Source organism: Hylaeus volcanicus, chromosome 8, assembly GCF_026283585.1.
Source record: "Hylaeus volcanicus isolate JK05 chromosome 8, UHH_iyHylVolc1.0_haploid, whole genome shotgun sequence".
Classification (NCBI taxonomy): domain Eukaryota; kingdom Metazoa; phylum Arthropoda; class Insecta; order Hymenoptera; family Colletidae; genus Hylaeus; species Hylaeus volcanicus.
In genome coordinates this window covers 672,282-678,605 of record NC_071983.1, presented here as the reverse complement: position 1 = coordinate 678,605, position 6,324 = coordinate 672,282, and the positions used below count along the sequence as shown (strand labels likewise).

The following is a 6,324-nucleotide window of genomic DNA, read 5'->3' as shown; positions in this document are numbered from 1 at the left end:
ATTCGTCCAATTCTATATCGCGAACATACTTTACCCATCGAATTACCTTCGCGACAGTTTCGATTCAGCTTCCAGCGAGACACGTGACCGCTCAGTACTCAAGCACGTGAACGTCAGTCAGTTTCAATACACCATTGGAACCAGGGCATTTCTTGCACGGGGAGGGGAAAAACGTCGCCGCTAATCCGGTCGTCTAGGTAGCACAGAACAGGTGGCCCAGATCGGCAATTTCGAGTTCTCTTGCAATCGACGTCGGGTCTCGCGCAACCGCGATCGTTGCGACCGCACATTTTCCGCAAGCTGAGACTTTCACCCGGTGCACCGCGTTCTCCGGTGACGTCGTGGCTGCCAGCTCGACTAAGATCGCTCGGTTATGTGCGAAACCGAGACCCCGAGACCCAGTTTGCCGCACGACCCGACACGTTCTATTAATCTAATAATACCAGGCACATTGGGCGGCAAACGCGGTACCACTCGAGTACACCTGTCCCCAGCTACGCAAACGTCGAGGCAACCTAATGTTCTATCATTTTTCAGACCTTGCCCACTATGCTGAAATGGCATAAAAATATTTATGCGAAGCATCAAACAGTCGACTTATACCATTCCCCAACATAGAGTACGGATTTTTCTTTCAAGTCGATGTCCATGCGAGCGAAGCCACAGGCCAAAAGCTGGTATGCTAATACATTTAACATAATCAAATCGGATTATACAACATAGGGATTTAATATTCCGTAATTACGAGCCGTTTAAACGTCTTCAATCGAGAGTTGTCTATCTAATTCCGAATCTGGCCAGCGGCATGGCAGGGAGATCAGAGGGACGATCGTCCTAGAGGCACGTATGAATAAATCGTGAGGCTGCTCACGAATGCTCATTTGGTCTCGAGAAGACCACCAATTTTCACGATTGGTTTTTTTTCAGTAGCGCCTCGACTAGGAAAAAGAAACGATCAGGTTATAGGTGAGGGTAGACCGCGGTTCACATGCAACAAAGTGTCTGTGGTGGTCGCCTCTTGAATATTCAAACACGTCTGTCTAGGTCAAGGGTGTGGGAAGAGCCGAGCGGAGATTGCATAGGCCAGACCCCGAATGACGGTGCATTTAGGTGTGAATTTGTACACAGCGATTAACTTGAATATTAGGACACCGTACAATTTTTACTTTGTACATTTTCTCTATACACCTACGTATATTTTATTTGGACTTTTTAGAATGTTGATATGTCCGGTAAATATCGAATAGAGCCCAGAATAGGGCTCTAGTAGTACTCCTGCTGATATTTCCTTTTATGTTGACTATACTATATATATACTGTTCTTCAGCTATGAGTAGACATTTACTTAATCATTATTGAAATTTGTAGTGGTGTCATTAGTAATTCTTAACACTTATAATATATAAGGAATATAATTATACACCTGTGGGATTCCCTTGTGAACCGTGGTAGTCATTCCCGTGTGAGACAAAGAGAGAAGACGAAGAAGAAGAAGAAACGTGAAATGCTGGTTCACCCTTGAAATTCACCCGACTCGGGACCACTTGATGCTCATAATATAGCGATTAAGACTAATGCAGACGCATAAAAATGCAGCCGACCGAGAGACCGAGTCCCGAGATTGTTACAAAGTAAACACTCGCCCTTCCCAGGGCTCCAGTCATTCCGTATTCAAGGACGCAGATCAATCCTCCCGTTGCGAAGCCACCTGAAGCGCGTTCGAGCACAGAAAAGGAAGAAGAATCCCGAGTCGGCTTTGATGCAGCTGCTAGGAAGAAACTGCATTCTTCTTTCCACGTACGCTTCTTACATACTTGGAAGGAAGAATGGGTGTTCTGCGAGAAAAAAGCCAGGTATCGATCCTTCCCTTCGGACGAGCGAGCCAGAGCAAGATGGTGAAGCCGTACCGAATTGGGCTGAACCTAATTTCAGTTTGGAAGACGTGGGATATCTCAAAAACCACGGAAAATATGGCAGGATACTCATTGTAGCGGACGAAATAACAGCACAGTGTGTCCTTAAGTTTTGTATGATTTCTGCTGAATTACTTTATTAACCAAATGAAATTTTCAAACAAACCATAAATCGAGGTTCGGACAACAACCACGATCTGTTATTTCTTTATTTTGGGACGAAGAAGGAACTTGGTAGGTTGAGTTTCTATCCAATCATCCCTCTATCTCCCCCTTTGACAACTAACCAACGAGAATATCATTGTCACTGTCTAGACACGTTAAATCACCGGCCTTAAACAAAGCAAATCAATTCCTGAGGATAAAGCCTAGTGACATTAGTGCCCTAGTGTGTCTGGGTTAGATATTCTGACTCTTAGATATCCGATTTCGTGGACTACTAGTTAAAAGGGGTTAGTAAGTATACTGTTACCTAGACGTATCGGTTAACGGCATATACTAGTGTCTAGCATCCCGATATTTAGATATATTCGCGTTTTATTGGCTTGATCAATAAGTTCCCTCGTTTTCTTTATTCGCAGATTTATTGAAAAGTACAACAAACTAATGAATTATGTATTCTCCACCAGAATAGATGGTCTAGATGGAATCTTCCACTTTTAGTTTCGCAAACCATTCTTGAAAAGTCTTCGCAGCTACAGTATTCTTTCCACAAACGACTCAAATATCTCAAACAGCTTTGGTAGCTTTCTGAAAGAGAAAATAAATAATAAACTTCATTCCTAACCTCTGAAAATTACCTAACACAATCACCTAGATATCCTGACAAGGTATTGTGTTGCATGAATTCAGCTTGCGTTTACCTGGTCTGGTAAACTCGCGACTCCGCTACTGGCGCCTCGAGTTGCCGATATCGAAACCCCGCAATGCTAAATTTACCTGGCGTTCGGTATTATTATTTCCAACGTCTTTTTCGTCGTTTCTAGCGGAGCTGGAATTGATAGAGAATATGTGGGGTAAGGTCGCTATCATTGATCGTGAATTACCCATTCAACGTTAACGGCGACAGGAAAAGCCTGTCAATGGGCTACCAGGGCTCGTTCGTTCGCGTTGAATACCACCTGCATAATACTTACCGGGACACGAAGATGTTTTCATATTATGCGAATATAGTCAGGCGGTATTCATCCTGAACAAGGAATAACAGAAACAAAACAAATATAGCGGATGTCGTTCGAAAACAGGTCTTTATTTCTCACCTCGGATGCGAATTCACAGTATACGCTGACCAAAGGCCGAAGCGACGAGTTTCATGCGAACGAGTCATTTACATTCGTTTCCTCTCCAATGCTGAACTCTTCCTTCCTGTTTGAATTACTTATGGTCAACCTTTTGATTTTCTTTCTGTATGAGTCGTTCGTTATGAAAATGGTGCAAACCAATTTTTTTTAGTAAGCCGCAGGTAAAATTATCTACCTAGGACAAACATCTTATGTAGCCCGAGACTCGATTACTCAGCATTCCTTCGAACCAGAAGAGAAATTGAAATATTTCAATTGGTAATCGTGTACATATGCGTGCTTCATCGATCAACAATCCACGTTATTCTTCCCTCGTTCCTCCCGACAAGAGCAATGTAAACGAGAGCGACAAACACGCAGTGACGTCTATTGACGTAAGAATAGTCGGTCAAACGTGATCGAAATGTTGGTTGAGACCACGAGCACGTCACAGCTATCATCACGAGGGACTGTCGCCTACTCGACAATGAGGAGAGAATTCCCCTTTGAAAGTTTCATCACGTAGAACCAGCTGGATCCATTACCGTATCCCAAAGAATCGATCGTCAATTTTGTGGGAAGCAGAGTTCCGAGAGACCTCGTGAAGGTTGAATTCATAGTGAGCTTAGCTCTGATAAAATTGGGAATGACATTCGTAGCACCCATAGCTTTCATAAAATTGAAAATGAAATGATAGATATAGGTCAAAGCAGAACGTAGAATCGTGACGTAAAGTACGAGGGTAAAGCCGACGAATCGGGAGACAGTGGATGCCAAGGAAATCGAGTTAACAAGCAGGGAGAAGATCGCAAAGGGCGAAAAGGGACAGTCATCTGTGTCACCATGCAAATCGAAGCAGCAAAAGTCGACGACACCCAGATCCAAAGGATTCCACTGCAGTTGTAAACCCGTCTCATCGGTGGCATAACAGGTTTCGGTGAAATTCGAACCAACAGAACGTATCGTCCGACAACACGCGCGTTGAACAGAGAGGAAATCCACCCGTGGACGACCTGGAAGCAAATTACGTCAGATCGACCTGGGGTCCAACGAACCCAGATCCTCGGCTTTTACTACTTTCCGTTCCGTTCACGGAAGAAAATAACGATCGTCCAGTTACCGCGAAAGACGTAATAAGCCAACCCCAAAAAGGGCAACTTCTGCCTCCGTGAGATGTGCAAATGAACAGAACGAAAGAAGTTTTTATACTTGCCTCTCGATTCACGCGGAGGATCAGTTCTTTAGAGTGCCATGTAAATTGAGGAAAAAATAATGTAAGAAACAAATGAAAGTTTCATTCCTCGAGACAATTTTAAAAGAAATTATATAAGGGAAATATACAACAACAGCTCCTGAACATTTATAATGAATATATTAATAGAAAATAGCCTGAAATAGTTGAAATTACCCTGCAGACAATCAAAAATTGATCAAAAATTTGTTTCCACGTTCCCTCTCCATGGTCCCTCCCTCTTGCCCCACTTTGAAAAAACACAGTTTTTAAGCCTCGTTCCACTCGATATACATATACATATACTTATGTTGGCTCAAACACGTCACCGTATCGTATCTCTCTCTCTCTCATGATTTGTCGGATCGAATTAGTTCAATGCTAGACAAACGTAACGTTCGCGTTTACTATGAAACGTACGCAAACGTTTCGATTCGCGTATCGGAACGGCACACGAGCCCCGGATTACCGTTCTATTCTGCGAATCACCGTTGCAATCGTTGATCTATCTGACGTGTTGTTTTCGAAAGTGTCCACTGATTCACGTCTCGTTCTTGCCACGGAGACCCAGTTCTTTACCCTTAGACGTGGCCTACCCATATAAATAATACACTCGGTTGCATCAAAGTTTGCTTGCTGATGGAAAGCAAAATGAAATAAAATATTTTATTCAACAGAACTCGACAGCACAACTTTTCTTTACTATACATTTATGGCATTTCTGAATTATAGTTTTGTCTCTTTAATAAAGCATAGGATGAACGAGACAATTTTTTCCTTATAACAAAACAAAATTCTGGATATTGAAGTCCTTTCTGGAGAAATTTCCCTAAAATTCTTGTAAAATTGTAAGTGTTTTTATGTTTATACAATAGAATGTCTGTACAATATAGAACAAGTCCACAACTCCCGTGCCAGCCTGTCACATCGCGGATTTTTGTCCTGTTTAATTATCTGCGATTCGATCGTCCAAGTTCTGAACGATTAGGTCATTCCGGATTAAATGATCTGTGGTAGAGTTACAGAAGACCGGTTGGATTGAAAGCCACAATCGTTGACACAACGTTTTCACGGTGCAAAGCAGATCGTAGATCGAATCGAGTCGCTGAATAACTAATTATTATTAAACATTACCAATTAATTTCGTCATATTAAAACTTAATTTTAAGATATGACAAATTTTGCAAGAAATTCATTCGATGAATTCATTTCACTCCAAACCTAACAGCAAAATTGCATTTGAATTAAATAAATATCCATCAATGTTCCCATTAATGACAAATGATGGCTTCCCCGTGCCACATTTCCTGTATGTTGTACGTCATTTCTATGGGATCCCAGAAAACAAATTCCAATATTCAAAGAAACATTTGCATAAGATTTTTAATATCGCCTAAACGAACATTTCTACGAAGAATATTCAGTGTCCAAGAACGACGAAGTTTCTGGTAGAATTTACATACCAACGATCGCGAGGAATGCGACCAGATAATTTAAAGAGAAAGGTGGCTAGTCGTGGGTGAGCCATAAAAAAAAAAGGTGAAATCGACATGCAGATAACCAGGGAGCTGTATAAACAAAATGTTACCGTGTTTATCGTCGCGTAAAACTTAAGCAAGGAAGTTTCTCAAGTACTGCCTGACCCAGACGATCGGGACTCGTTCATCCCTACTCTTCCTTCCTGGTCGGTCAAGGCCAACATCATCTCCCGCATCTCATTAGTTCTTTTTGCGCTCAGTTTCATTCACTTATCGCGCAAAAACGTATGGGGCGTGTACGTTGGTATTAAATTGCGCATACCTTCGCGGCACGAACACACAGAGAGAGACGTGGGAAGAATACGTTATTGTATCCAAGGACCATCCACGTACGAACAGCATCGGGCCCTGCACGAGGAAAG

At 42.3% G+C, this 6,324-nt stretch overlaps 2 long non-coding RNA genes across 2 annotated transcripts; one reads left to right on the top strand and one right to left on the bottom strand.

The window, feature by feature from the left end:
* The first annotated feature begins 934 nt into the window (after positions 1 to 934).
* LOC128881623 (uncharacterized) lies at positions 935 to 2,803 on the top strand. The gene is made up of 3 exons (XR_008458129.1): positions 935 to 2,147; positions 2,229 to 2,365; positions 2,495 to 2,803. It is a non-coding gene; the product is annotated as an uncharacterized LOC128881623 (long non-coding RNA).
* On the bottom strand, positions 2,794 to 3,509 carry LOC128881624 (uncharacterized). Its single transcript, XR_008458130.1, has 3 exons — positions 3,173 to 3,509; positions 3,050 to 3,102; positions 2,794 to 2,904 (listed from the first exon to the last, which is right to left on the bottom strand). It is a non-coding gene; the product is annotated as an uncharacterized LOC128881624 (long non-coding RNA).
* Between the last annotated feature and the right edge of the window lie 2,815 nt (positions 3,510 to 6,324).